Raw genomic sequence first — 16,081 nt, 5'->3', positions numbered from 1 at the left:
ATATTACTCAGCCATCAAAAATAATGAAATCTTGCCATTTGCAATGACATGGATGGAGCTAGAAAGTATTATGCTGAGAAAAATAAGTCCGCCAGAGAAAGACAAATATGATATGATTTTGTTCATATTTAAGAAACAAAACAGATGAGCATAGGGGAAGGGAAAAAAAGAGAGAGAGAGAAGCAACCCATAAGAGACTCTTAACTACAAAGAAAAAAGTGAGGGTTGCTGGAGGGGAGGTGGGTGGGGGATAGGCTAAATAGGGGATGGGAATTAAGGAGGGCACTTGCTGTGATGAGCACTGGCTATTGTATGTAAGTGACGAATCACTAAACTCTATTCCTGAAACTAATATTACACTATATGTTAACCAACTAGAATTTAAATAAAAACTTGAAACATAAAAAAGGGAGTGATAAATAAATAAATAAATAAGTAAATAATAAAGACAAACATAGAGATAGGATTTCTGTGAGAGGAGGTGCCAGGCCATTAACTGTGAAATCAGAACTGCATGATAGTTCTCTTCACCTGTCAGTGACTTTTATTCACCTAGGTGACAATGCATTATTTAATTCCCAGGCACGGTTCTTTAGGTTATCTTAAAAAAAGAAAAGAGAGAGAGACAACAGACTCAAAATGGAGTCACGTGGGCTAAATCCATATTTCCTAACCTAGCTGTAATTTTAACTTCTCCCAGGAATACAGTCTTAAACTAGCAATCTGGAATGTGCTGGTCAGTAATAGTGAGGAAATCCACCTGACAGACCTTACCTTCCTCCAAAGAAAGATAAGGTGATTTGTTATTTCCTTGTCCCCATACACTTCCGCCTATGAAAGTCTCCCATTTTGTTCAGTTCTTCCAAGCTCCTTTCTATCTGCTAAATGGGATACTGCTTAATTCATAAATCACTAAATAAAGCCAATAAGATCTTTGAAGTTTACTCAATTGAATTTTGTTTCTTAACATACTGATGTCACAATCTTTGATTTACATGTGCAAAAACGGAGACTTGAGAATTTAAACAACTTGTTTAGGACCATAGCTAATAAGTGACAAACTGGATATGAACCCATAACCACCTCAGTAAAAATTCCAGCTCATTCCACTGTTCCAGTCTATGTTGGTCTGTAGGATGAGATGAATAGGAAGGAAATTGTATTTCGTAAGCAATTGTTAATCAGTTTCTTACAAAGTGATTTTTTTTTACTAAAAACAAAGTCCATAATAAAAAGTCATATCGTAGTATTTTTACTATGTTTTATTTAATTGGTTAAGTACAATATACTTCTCAAGTGCTATCTACTTGATGAAGAGGTGACATAATTTTCACTTTTATGACCTCAATAACTTTAGCATTTAGTAACTGAACTTAACGTATGGAAAAGCATTTTAAACTTTATGTACAATTAAAAAATATAAGCTCGAACAACTTTGAAATAGCCCCCATGAGTTAGGAGCGTATGATCCTACTGGACTATACATTTTGTGAATTCTATAATCATATAAAATGTGCAAAATATAATGATGAATTTCTGACTTCATTATTTCTCAAATATACCATACCTTTTTCTAAATGAAGTGTTTCCTCTATAAATGTAAACTGCTCCATTTTTTCATGTTTTCCTCATTTTCAGAGATTTTCCTGCAATTTCACTTCAAGGATGGATGCAAGCACAGCTGTGGTTTTTAAGAGGTGTTTACACCACTTCTTGTACAGAGTTCATCCATCATATTCTACCCACATATTTCAAGAATTAAAACATAGAATGACAGTGGCAAATGCGTTTGACACCAGACAGGACTCCAGAAATGCAACAAACATAAGGACAAGTTGACGTCAACCAAATCTAAACACAAACATGAGGAATACCTCCATAAGACCTTTTACTCAAATGAGCGTAAAGATGGTTAAGATTTTAGTTCCCATGTTTAATATTGGATATAAGCTCTATATTGAAAAGACATGATTAAAAAGCACTGAAATGCAAAAACAAAAGGTGTACTTCTCTTTTCATAAATCACTGTTCCCAATGAATTGACATTTCTACATCACATCTTTTGGTTCAAGAGGATCTTTTCAAAGAATAGAACATTTCACACCCCAAGTTTTTCAAAACACTTGGCTGAGTGCCTTTGCTACCCACAGAATAATACTAAAACTGCTTTACTACAGCATCTCTTTATGATTGGACATGGATTTTTTATTTCAGGCTTACCTCTTATCCTTTCCCCATGGTGGAACCACCATCATATTTAATATGCCCCAAACATTGCGTGAACAATCGAATTATGCATATACAGTGTATGAGCAAAGCATAGACCCTGGCACCAACAACAAAAACATTTTTATTAAAGTCTATCAGAGATGCTTATCATCCCCTTCCATGCTTATCTACCTATTGGCCATGCTTCAAACCCCAGCTTAATGCAACCTCTATCTGAAGTCATTGTATTTAGTGCAGGCCTACCTACTCACTCCTCCTCCACTACTGCAATCACACTCTCACTAAATCTCTACCACAGTGCATTATGCATTGTATTGAAAGTTGCGGCTACGCGTCCTTGTCTTTCATTGGACTATGAGTCCTATGAAAATAGAGATTATGTCTTATTCTTCAGATTCCTAGAGCTCAACACAGTACTAATTCTTAATTCCATTTCTGAATGTTTTTCTTGGTGGAATCCAAAAATCTTTTAGATTTTAGAAAAAAAATACGGTCTTTACAATGTATGATCTATGAAACCCCAATCAGGTACTGGGCATTGCACCCTGTAATCACCATAATAATATTTCTGCAGTAAAGTATAATGTGACAATCATTAGTGCCATTTACCAAATATATTTCCAGTTATCTTCCCTACGAGAGGTACAGAGCAGGATTATACCTTCTGTGGCTGGGAAGAGCCAGGTGGCTAGTTTTGTTTGTGAGTGGAAGTAATGTGTGTCATTTCTAAGTATTAATTATTAATGGGAAATCCTCTTTAGCTCTCTACCCCTCTGGCATGACAGCCGGCAGTATTTCGGGTGATGGGTGTAATCTCTGCCCAGGTTCTTGAGTGACTCTAGTCAAACCATAGTGGACATGCTGTTTTAAGCCATTATAGTTGGAAGCTGTTTATTACTGCAGCATAACCTGTTCATACTTAGTGCACAAAAGCCGACTATAGATGTCATACTATTTCAAATCGTATTTTGTAATCAAATGATTCATTTGGTTGTATTGGGTTTATCTAACAAATAAGTTACAAAAACTTTCAACTTTTCGAGTTCATAATTTTAGTATTATGAAAAAGAACTGTAAAACGGTATGCATCAAATTTATAATGTGTAGTATAGCAGAAAACATCAAAAGGAAGGGGGAAATCTCCAAAAACAGTAAAAGGAAGGGAAAACAATAAAAATGCAGGGGCATTAACGTTTTTTTGTTATTTTATGTTCTTCTTTTCTAAAAATTATATACGAAAATGCTAAGAAAAATAAAATCGTGTAGGCCCACTAATACTAATTTTTGGTTTTATTTTTATGCTGATCTTCTCTGGAAAGTAATGTAAAGAAAAAAATATTAGATTCATATGTAACACAGGAATGTCGTTTTTATGAGAAAAATTTCCTCACCGTTTTTCTGACTTTTGTATGTATAAGTAAGATAAATATAGAAATTGTTGTCCTCTCGGGGTGCCTGGGCGGCTCAGTTGGTTAAGTGTCTGACTTCGGCTCAGGTCATGATCTCATGGTCCATGAGTTGGAGCTCCGCATTGGGCTCTGTGCTGACAGCTTGGGGCTTGCTCTAGATTCTGTCTCCTTCTCTCTGTGCCCCTCCCCTACTCATGCTCTGTCTCTATTTCTCTCAAAAATAAATAAACATTTTTTAAAAAGAAAGAAATTGTTGTCCTCCCTATATAATTTTATTAGGTAAATTTATTGAGTACCTCCTATGTATATGTATTAATTAATTAATTACTTTAGTTGGCACACAATGTTACATTAGTTTCCCAGACAAGTCTATACAACTGTAGCTACTGTCTGTCCCATTGACTATATTCCCTGTGCTGGAATTCTTATCCTAACGAGTTACTCATTCCAAAGGTAAAAGCCTGTTATCTCCTACTCTCCACAGTTAAGTACTGTTTTTAAAACTTTACATGTATTAACATATGGAAACATAAAAATTAGTCTGTGGAGTATTATCATTAGCTCAATCTTATATTAGGCAAGGAAATGGAAGCAAAAAGGAAACCAACCTATGATCACCAAATTAGTAAGTAGATCGCAACCAGGCAGTCTGACCTCAAACCCTGGGCTCTTAACAGCTACACTGTGGAAATGATGCAACTCTCAACTCAAGGGAATGAAAAATACCCACAAATAGGTCTTTTGCTCCATTTATCCCTGGTCTTATTTTTTTCACTGCTTTAATCATATTTAATCACTGAAATTCTCTTCAAGTTCTTTGATCCTGAGTGGATGTTGCAAAATCTTGAATAGGGTCAGCATCAGAGGAAAATTACCTTATGCTACAATATTATATCAGGATTGTCGTAAAATGTCATTTCTATATTGCTGATTCATATTTTGTTTGCCAGTCATTAAATGCAAGGTACATATTTTCAGAGGACACGTCATAGATGCCCATCTTCTACTTCGAAATGTCTGTCAAGATCCAGTAATTAACACTGAATGCATAATAATAGAAGTACCACTAGCCACCATTTATTGAACATATAATATTTGCCAGATGTAATAGTAGTCATTTTGTATTCATTATATCACTTAGTCCAGACAACAGTCTTTCAAGTTTTGCATTTCTAATTTTATTTTATAGATGAAAAATTGATACAAGGCAGAGATTTAGTAATTTACTCAGAGGTAGAACCGGCATTCCAAATGAGATCAGCCGACCTTCAAAATCTATGCTCTGAACTCTGTAAGTCATCAGATATTTGTATGGTCATTTCTCAAGTAAATAAACTAAAAGTAATTCCACAATGGGTTTGGAGGGTTTGGGCTTTATTTATTTATTTATTTATCTATCTATTTATTTATTTATTTTTGTGTCTCAAGAAAAATAACATAATAATTGATAAAGAAAATGCATCCCATTCCAGTATGTATTTCAAAAATGAACAAATTAGCGAATATTCTTCTTATGGAAAGCTCTAACAAGTGAAGTCCATTTATGTGGCCTGGTGACACAGAAACCGGGAAACTGTAGTTTGATCTCGTTAGAAGCTTATGTTATATAATTTCAATATACAGTGAGGTACCGCAAAGAGGTGTAATTGTTTCTTCGGCTACAAACTAAGAACTTTTCTTTTCAAAAAGTAGCCCATATCAGTATTCCTTGTACAGAGAAATATGATCTCCTTAGCTATTTTTAGGGAGGGTATATTTCAGTATGTGTTCTCTGTAGTGGATCAGCATCCACCAGGCCCAGTGCCCATGGCAGTTTAAAGAGTTTTGATGGGGGCGCCTGGGTGGCGCAGTCGGTTAAGCGTCCGACTTCAGCCAGGTCACGATCTCGCGGTCCGGGAGTTCGAGCCCCGCGTCGGGCTCTGGGCTGATGGCTCGGAGCCTGGAGCCTGTTTCCGATTCTGTGTCTCCCTCTCTCTCTGCCCCTCCCCCGTTCATGCTCTGTCTCTCTCTGTCCCACAAATAAATAAACGTTGAAAAAAAAAATTAAAAAAAAAAAATAAAGAGTTTTGATGAACACCAGTTAAAAGAATGCATATTTGTTTTAAATCATATCTTTCATAATCCACATGCAGAGATAGTTTTGTAGGGAATATGATTACACCTATACCAAGAAATCTATTTCTAATAAATTATGGTAGTTATTTATTTCCAGATACCGCCTAGTTTTTCTTAAAAATAACTCCTCTTAAGCAACCAACCTCCGAAACACTCACGTCTAAGAGAACACCGCAAGCAGCAAAAATCCGCTAAAAGAGCAATCAAATACCTTTCCAAGGAAACTGAATCCAGATTCCATACCATAATTCAGGCAGCACGGCCCATCATAAACAAAAATTCATTATGCCTGCTGTGTGGAAAAATGTTAAGCAAGAAGAAATAAACAGAGAATGTTTTAACAAATCATATTAGGCAAATGAAAAAAAAAAAAAAAAAAGAGGATAAAGCCACAGTTCTGAATGAGTCTGCCAATAAAGCTTAAACCCGAGCCAAAATTGGGAAGAAATCTAAACACAGCCAGACCAAGTCTGAGTCTTCCTAAGATATTATATTCTGGGTTTTTCCTTTCAACTATTTCCTTTAAGTTTCAGGGAAAGCCTTGACCAGATCTAGAGATGTGATATTAAATGCACACAGACTGCATCTAAAGTGAAATTGAGGATGCAATCGAGTAAAATTTATAGACATGAAACAGAGCATCATTCTCATAAAAGAATTATAAAGTACATCAGGAGAGGATGAAATGTTTCTGGTTTAAGAATTTGCCTTTTTTAAGGGAATCTAAAAACGGTTGTTTGTAATCCAGTCCTCCATGAATGTACAAAGCCCTAAGCACATGCCGTATGCATATTCCTCAGAAGTTCAGCACCACGTTGCACTGTGTTATGACCATGTAATAAATGTCCCAGCCTGCGTAGCCAGATATAATCAAAATCCTTTCCAGTTGGCATAACACACACAATAGCAACTGGCTGCCTGAGAAAATCCAAGGAAAAATAAAATCCTCATCATTAAATAAATCTGTCATTGGTAGAACAAGGTAACTGTTTGGTTCTTTTCCATCCTGTTACTTTACACAGGTAGTCTCTGCTTAATGAAATCGGGCAGATATAAATTGATTTCACTCTATGCTGGTTTATGTCCCACAACCGTGAGTTTGGGAGAAAGAGAAGGAATAAAGGTGATGCGAGGAGAAAAGAAAGGGAAAAACAAAAGGAAGATACCTTACAGAAGCCAGTAAAATCTAACTGCCTCACGTCTGCTGGGGTGATTGTAAAATTAGGCACATCTTTCTTTCTTAGGAAATGTTTCTCTTATGCGTTTAGGAAAAATCCAACCTGCACTGTCAGACTGAATGTGTCCTTGTGAATTATCCTGAGATCTTAACCACCATTTTTAACACTCTTTACTGTTGGAGAAAATAAAAGGTCTATTAAGTTCCAGTCTACCCAATTATGAAGGTATTTTTAGGACACAATGCCTTTGGAAGTTGTAATGTACTTATAAAGTAGAAAGCCTTGGACTAAATACTATCAATGTACCAATCACAACAATTGAAACAGATCACACTATATTCACAAGGGAGATATTTAAAATTGGAACAAAATAGATTAATCATTTGAAAATGATAACTGATTAGATGAACATATAGTGTCACATTCTTTTTTTTAAAGAATTCACAGCTTTATTTTAGGGAAATACAAAGCTCAGAGTGTCACATTCTTCTTAAGTGTAGATTTCTTTTTTTAAGAATCCCTCAGATACCGAATTCTCTTCTCATGGATACATTTCTGAACTAGATGTTTGTTTTGAAACAATCTGTGTTTCTTCCTATACTTCATTATCTACATGCACTCAAGTGATCTTAAAGACGGGAAGAAATAACAGAGGAAATGAAAGAAGAATGTGTACCACATCCTGCTTTGCACACCCTTGTCATTCAGTATCTATCCTAAGGCAACTTTCTCCCCTCTTGTCCCTTCTTCTTTTTCCTTTTATATTCTGCATCTCCCCCATTTGATCCAAAACATCATTTTCCAATCTCGCTTCCTGAAGGAGCAGAAAGAGGATGATGGTAGATGGAGAGAGAGAGAGTACAGAAGGGAGAAACTCAATGAAGACCACAAGGCAATGAGAAAAGGCAGTTCTAAAGATGAGAGTAAGCATTAGAAGGACACACAGGTGTCATTCGTGCAGACAACTGTGTAGATCTGTGTGTTCATTATGGCCTTAATACTAAATTGGGAAGTGTTGTTATCAGGTCAATTTTCAAAGAAGATCATTTTTCAAAAATCTCCAAGTCCTATTTTTAGTGAATGCATAGGTTCATTCTTTTCTTCAGTACACTTTTCCCAGAAGAAAAACTGATAGGACTGAAATAAGGTTTTGAGTTTTTCCCTGTCTTTTGTCCCTATAATAAAATGAGCGTGTGTGTATGTGTGTGTACATCATGAAGAAGAAACAATGAGGTTACAGTGAACAATTAGACTGAAAAAAATTATACTCACTAAAGCTAATGTATGGTTAATCCATAAATATTATAGGACATGGTTTATGGACTATTTCTATAATTAAATTCAGCCCTATTCTGACACACAGTTTTGAAAATTATTGAATTCAGTAAAAAAAAATGGTTAATAATCTTGTTTATAGCCTGATTATCAAAGGCATTTATTTGTCTAAACTTTAAAAAATTAGTTTCTGTATTGAAAAATGCTAAAAGAATTAGATTCATCAATATGAAGCTATGACTAATTAAGATTTTCTTTTCAGGTCTTAAAATAAATTCCCAGAAAACAGATATGCCATTATTTATTTTTGTGACATCTACTATTTCACATCCTTTAAATGCCAGCAGAATAAAATTATAGCAATGAATCTGTTTCAGACTAATGGCTCAATATTCTACTTTAAATAGATATTCTTTCTTCTATGTGCTTTACAATAAAAGCTTTCCTTATACTATACTCAGGGCTGACAACTTCTAGTTAATTTATTGAAACTGAAATGTTCATATTTATATTAGGAATAAATCATTTATGCTTCCATTAGCGCAGAAACAAATATTTTGCTGTTTGATTATATAGGTTTAAGATTCAAACTTTTCAATTTGGTCAGGTTATACTAGGGATTTAAGAGATGTTGCTTATGATGATATACAACATGGAACCACTGATAGAAGGAAAGACTTACTTAGAATTCAGAATTAAAAAAGAAAGATGGAGACTGCTTCTTGGATATGCTATTTTACTAAATAATCCGTGGTATTTTTGACTTTCAGGTATCCTGTTTGGAGAAAAATACTTGGTTTTTATGCTTTGCAAATCATATACATGGTTGTTCCTTTGGTATGCAACATAAAATCAGATTATTGAAAAAATAATAATTACACTGAACAAATGTTTTATGTAATAAAAAGTTTTAAGTTTTTGGCTGTTTATACACTTTAAGTTACGAGGGTACATTGCACAATCTGTCCTAAGAATAAAAACCTGGCTTGGTCAGATGAATTACATAATTATTCCAATTATTCCAATTTGATATCTTATTTTGTGTTTGAGAAGGCAAAAGCACCATAACTTTAAAATTCACTCACAGTTGAAAAAGCTTCCAGTTACATTTTGGTTAGTTAGCTCCAGTGTAATACTGAGACTTAAACTTCGCATTATCTGTCTCATTGGTAACATGAATATTAACATCTTAATTTTTTAATAATTGTCACTTTTGGCAACATAAAATGTGCCCATGTACAAAATTAGAACCTATGCATAAGCAAAAAGATATTTTAAATTACCAGATGGCCTAGATATGGATACATAGAGAATGAGATACAAACATATAGATGTAATTGTTCATATATTCCAATGTTCGTGGATCCCCTACCAGAGGCACAAACATAATGTGCTTCCCCTCAAATGCATTCACTCACATACATATTTATTTCCTCTTTTCCTCTTCTTTCTTCTTGTTCTATTCTTTCCTCTGCCTGCAAATGTGCTTATGTGATATAGAGAGACAAAGGCATAAATACATTTTTAAATGATTTTTGTCAACATACTATAGTACTTGGGATGGATATAGTAAATTTTAGAAGCTGTAAAGTGGAAGCATATAAACATATGAGGAGGATTTGTATCATTTTTATATCTATATCTATAGGTACACTGTATATACATTTTTATACATAGACACGCACAGAACACATGTTACCAATTAAGAGTTACATAAACTTAAATCTAAGTAAAAGCTTCAAAGCATGTTGGCCTATGAAAAACTTGCATTGCCTTTAATTCAATAAAAAAAATTTAAAAATTCTTTCCATAAATAAGCAGAATTCTCCTATATTTAATCTTTTCCTATGGATCGATGTAGTCAGGGAGAGGAATAGGCAAAAATGAACTATTCCCAGTTTTGGCTACATATGATCTTATATAAGACCTGACAGTTACATAGTGACTATTTTTCTTTGAAATTATGTATGCTATTTCCTGTTGCCATTTGTTTACAATCTGTTTTTATTTTGGTTTTATTAACTCAGAATTTTAATTTTGAAAATTAGAATGTAAACATTCACCATTTATAGAATATGTACCTGGGCACCTACTAAATAAAAAATATTCTGAAATACTAAAATTATTGCTTCAAATTACTCCCTGAAGAATGTATAACCTAGCAGAGGAAACATTTGCATGTTCAGCTAACTATACACATGAAGTAATGGAGGTCTGATCAAAGTGTAGCAGAAGTATTCGGGAGAGAGTGATGATTTCCAACTGGGCAGTTGAAAGCCAGACACTTCACAGATATCTTTCTTAAGAAATAGTAGCAGCGGATTTCAAAGAAAATGTCATAACTCAAAATTTACAAAAATGTCAGGGAACCGTGGCATGTCATAACAAACAAGACACAGAGTGATGCTGTCTAGTCATATAAACCAGTTTGATGTTTTGACTGACTTAATCAGTCAGGTCAGGAGAAAAAAAAGAAGGGGGTAGTCTGTGATTGATGTGACTAGTACAGAAAAAACAATCACACTTGTTTGCGTCTGTAAAGAACCAGTGTGCATATGTGTACACACTGTACCAGAAAAGAAAGACATGTAGGTGATCGAAGTGAGCATGTTAAATGTATTTTATGATCGGGTGGTTCTCTTTCCCCTGCAATGACTGAAGAAAAGAAGAAAGTAAATGGAGAAATAGAATTATTAGGGCTAAGGAAACACAGGGAGGAATTATATGGAGTCAGTGAGAGAGTCAAAAGCTGAAAGGAACGCAAGTTTTGACAAAATGGAAGAAAGAAGGAAAGCAGGAAGAAAAGGGAGGGAAAAGCATGTGTATGGATCACTGGAGGGAAGAAAAGAACTTTCCAAGAAACATCAAGAGGAAACATCTGTAGGTCCTGTCTGTGGGGAGGGTAAGAGGACAGTTGGGCTTAGGCACCAGGACAACGTGACTCACACTAAAAAGCTTTCTTCGATTGTGTACATCCAGGAAAATTTCATTTTTTTTATGTGTGTCTAGTAAGCTTTAGGTGACACAGGTTTTATGTTTTAACCATCCTAAAATTCCTGTAGCAATTGTCCACTGAATAGACGCACGTGTATCTTGAATAAAAATGAACTATACAAAGATATTTATTAAGATAATTTGAAGGAAGTTACTTTATTTTAAGTGTGTTTCCTTTTGGCTTATGATGATTAACAATGAAAGACAATTGTAATTTTAACAAGCTAGTGAATAGTTTTTACCAAGCCTATTTCAGGCCCATGGAACTTCTTTATTAATGTTATTTGCTCAGCATGGTATCCTCAAGCATTGTGCCTATGTCCATGACTGGGCTTCAGAAAGTGTCGATATTTTTATTATTTGGTGTAAAGATACATCTGATATAATCGTCACTGAACTGTAATACATGTCATGATTTCCAAGGACTATTTTTTTTATTTTATGAGCTATTCTACTCCATAATCAGGTAAAATATCAAGCTTTACACCTTTTTTTTAATTTTTTTTCTTCAACTTTTTTTTTTTTATTTTTTTTGGGACAGAGAGAGACAGAGCATGAATGGGGGAGGGACAGAGAGAGAGAGACACACAGAATCGGAAACAGGCTCCAGGCTCTGAGCCATCAGCCCAGAGCCTGACGCGGGGCTCGAACTCACGGACCGCGAGATCGTGACCTGGCTGAAGTCGGACGCTTAACCGACTGCGCCACCCAGGCGCCCCCAAGCTTTACACCTTTTGAAGCACTCTTCAAAGAACAATATTTATGTCCCCTGGGGTGGTATTTAGGAGACACGTTAACCACAGGTAGCAGTCTAGGTCACCTCTTGCTTGGACCTGGTCAGATTCAAGTCGACAGAGAACTCCCCACTGGAGTTCAGATGTGGAATACTAACTACTTTTTTACAATTAGGTTCTCTTTAAAATGCGCAAAACCCATTTCTCTTAAAAAGTAGAAATGGAATTATTGTGAAAAGTTACACATAGTTTAAATATATATATATATAGTTAAATGGACATATATAACATTTATATAATATATGTACTCTATATGTAGTTCAATTTCTTTTTGGAAGAATTTCAAAAAAATAAATACAGAAGAAGTGAGGGAAATAGAAAATTACCATTAGAACATTACAGTAATAATTACTGCAGGCAAGGTCCATTACTGAATACTATAATTAGTAGGTAAGACTTCAAGGAAAAACAGGATATTTGCATGGCTTCAAAGTATCTCCACCAAATACCTACTAATTTCTGTGGCAGTTTCAACATATTCCACAAATTATTTGATAGTCTTCCCTCCAGGAAGTGGGGCTGAATTCCCTTTCCAAATAAAGTATAGAATGGGAAAAAATAGTAACTTTACTGTGGAAAGAAAAATTAGGTAGCATCTTAAGCAAGTGATCGAGGCTAACATCAGCAGTGGTGACCCATGTTGATATGATGTACCACCTGATATATATGTGATATAATGAGAATGGCATTCACCTCTTCAAGTATTCTTCCCAGAAACCCATAATCCCACTCTCATAAGAAGAAAAAAAACCAAAAAACAGGCAAACCCAAATATAGAGATATTGCACAAAGTACTTGACTAGTACTCTTTAAAAACTTCAAAGTAAAAAACAAAGGAAGACTAAGAAAATGTCTTTGAATAAAGAGATGGTTAAGGGAAGAGATGGATAGAAGATAAAGAGATGGATAAGAGAAGACTAAGGGACATGACAAAGTGCAATGCAACAGCCTGGATGGGAACTGGAGCAGAAAACTAAGGGCATCGATGGAGAATCTGATGAAATCTGAATAAAGCGTGTACTTTAGTTAATAGCGTTGTACTAATGTTAATAGATTTGGGTAAAAGCACTATGGTTATGAAAGGTGTTAAGGACAGAGGAAGTTAGGTCAAGGGTATGAGGGAATTCGGTTACTATCTTGGCAACTCTCCTACCAATCTACCATTTTTTCCAAAAAAAAGTAAACAAAAGGTCAGAGTTCTTCAATAGCTGGTAAGTACCTTAGCGATCTGGTCCCGTTCGCTGTCTAATCTCCTGTCTCATGATGTTCTTCACAACAGGGACAGTCAGGACATGGCAGGTACCTGTTGTGTGGCGGCATCCTGCCTCCCAATATCCCCTTGACCTCTTCTGTGGCTCCAAGTAATCTTCTCCATAAGGCTTTCTTTTTTCTTTCTTTTTTTTTTTTTTTTAGGATTTTTTTTCTTACGCAATTTACACACCAAATGTGGAGCTCGAAGTTACAGCCCCAAGAACAAGAGTCACAGGCTCCGCTGACTATGCCAGCTAGGTGCCCCTCCGTGAGGCCTTTTTTAAACATCTCAGTTATAATTCTCTTCCATCCTAGCAACATTCTTTCATCCCCCTTTTCCTCTTTGCTTGTGAACTTAACACTCTTCATTTCTAACCTACTTTGTTTTTATTTATTCCTTTACAATGGAATCTCCATGAGAACAGAGGATTTTGTCCATTCTGTTCATTGCTGTATACCAAGCACCTAGAACACTGCTTAGCATCAATGAACAAATATTTGTTGGATGAATGAGTTCTATAAATATTGTATTTCTATGATGTTCCAAATACTGTGAACAAATGGACATTATCCCTATGTTTACGGAAAGATATAGCGTAGGGAGCAGATAGACACTTATAGGAATAGCTTTAACAAAGTATGACAATTGTTCTAACCAGGAAAGTAGAAGGTGCTAGAGAGATTCTAACAGAATCACATTAAGGAAGGGTCAGCAAGGGGTCAGCAGAAACGTCCTCATGCGTAACTTTTAAGTTAGAACTTAGGAAGATCGTTAGACACAGAGGAGAGAAAGAAAACATTTTTTTTTTTCTGGGCAAAGGTAGTTTATGGGAAACCCTGAAAACCAAAAAGAGCTTACAGTGCATCCAAGAACTGCAACAATCGACCATTGGCTGGACCATCGAGTGAGAGAGGCTAGAGATGTTAGCAGATATGAGGTCCCAGAAGGCCTTGCCAGCCATGTTACAGGATTGTGACTGTAATCTGAGGCACTTGAAGACACTGATAAGTTTCAGAGAAATGACTTGATCACATGGGAGTTGTACAGTCTCTTGCAGTATAGAGATGAACAATAGGTCTTTACGGGTAAGACCAGATGCAGAGATGCAGTAAACCAGATAGACATGGTGAAGAGATAACATTTTTATTCCAAGATGGAGAAATTTCCCTTTCTATCTTGCTTTACTTGGAGTATTTAGGAACAGCTTTTTCTTGACACTAATGTTAGTCATTAACTCATGAAAAGATATGTTTGGCAAGGCTTTAGAATATCCCCTTCTTTGGGACGCCTGGATGGCTCAATTGGTGAAGCATCAAAGTCTTGATCTTGGCTCAGGTCATGATCTAACAGGTTGTGAGTCCTAGCTCTGCCTCGGGCTCCACGCTGACAACATGGAGCCTGCTGGGGAGAGATTCATCTCTCCGTATCTCTGCCCCTTCACCCAGGGCGCTCACACGCTCTCTCTCTCAAAGCAAAAAGTAAACTTAAAAAAAGAGAAAAAAAAGAACATCCTTTTCTCTTTTACTCTCCTTCTCTCCCATGTACATGCACACATACAACCACACACATACACATTCGCACACACAAGCACACATGTGTCACCTTGAGAGCTGCTTTTAAACCTGTGCTGTTATAGTAAAGGGATTGGGGTCTTTATTCGAGAGAATTCTTCTGCAAGGTAGTGACACACGTATATTTACTTAATAATGAAACTTTAGTTTCTTCATAGATACTTGAGTTTTTTAAAAAGCTAAAGTTATCTATCGCTCCAACTAAAAATCTGATTTAAATGCTTTTAAGGTAGCATGATTCTTTTCTCATTCACTAAAGATCCATTTAATGTAATTAACATTACATAAAACTTTCTTTTAAACTTGTATCATGATCATAGTTAAACCGTAAGCCCCTTGAGGGCAGAATCTCTGTCAAAAAGAATGTATTCCTGTATATTCTCCATGAGACTTAGCATGCTGCTTGACAGAAAGTATGTTCAGATTTGATGAAAAGCTATATGGCCCATGCATGACATTTAATTTAAATTAATTCAACAATTTTATTGAGCACTTCCTATAAGCCATTCATTGTGTAATGTATTACTGCCTATTAGAAAGCCACAGAAGAGCAAAGAATGACACTTTTTTTTAATGCACTGAGTTTGCAAATCTTATCACCATATTTTATCAACATAATTATACTGATTATTTCATGAGAAATTAGTATTTAGATGCCAATGCACAGTAGGTGATTTTTTGGTGGCACATAGATGGAAAACTAACACCATTGCTATCACAAATGAACAACATTCCTTTGTCTTTCTTTTGTTCTTTCTTTCTTCTTTTTTTCCCTTTATTTTTACACCCCTGCTTTCATGAAGTCCTCTTCATCATCTCCCTGGCCTCCTGGGCTCTCCTGTGGCTAGAGCTGCCACTAGAGCTCTGTAATGAGGTGTCTGAGCAAGCGATAATCCCCAGAGGTTCTCAGTGTTCCCAAATCCCCTCTCTCCCTTCCCCCTCGACAATGAAAACTTGAGACCGGTATTTTGGAAAAGCATTCCTGGAAGGCTGCCAGCGCCTGGACCTTAGTGAGACTTGATTTTCATTCCATTCCTGTGACCTTCCATCTTCTTTAAAAAAATAATAATAATAATAATGTGGTAGGATTTTCAGAGGTGGGGGCATTGGTAGCAAAGACAATAGAAAAAAAGAATTAAAGTGACTTAACAGGAGCCAAAGGAGAAAGTGAGAGAATTCAATGTGTTTAACCCTTGCTAGTCTCCTCTTTTGAGGGCCATGTTATCTGTGCTTATGATTAATTGCACATTTGCACTTTTAGATT

Source organism: Lynx canadensis, chromosome B4 (genome assembly GCF_007474595.2).
Source record: "Lynx canadensis isolate LIC74 chromosome B4, mLynCan4.pri.v2, whole genome shotgun sequence".
Classification (NCBI taxonomy): Eukaryota; Metazoa; Chordata; class Mammalia; order Carnivora; family Felidae; genus Lynx; species Lynx canadensis.
The sequence above is the reverse complement of the archived record's forward strand: the minus strand, read 5'-3'. Positions refer to the sequence as shown.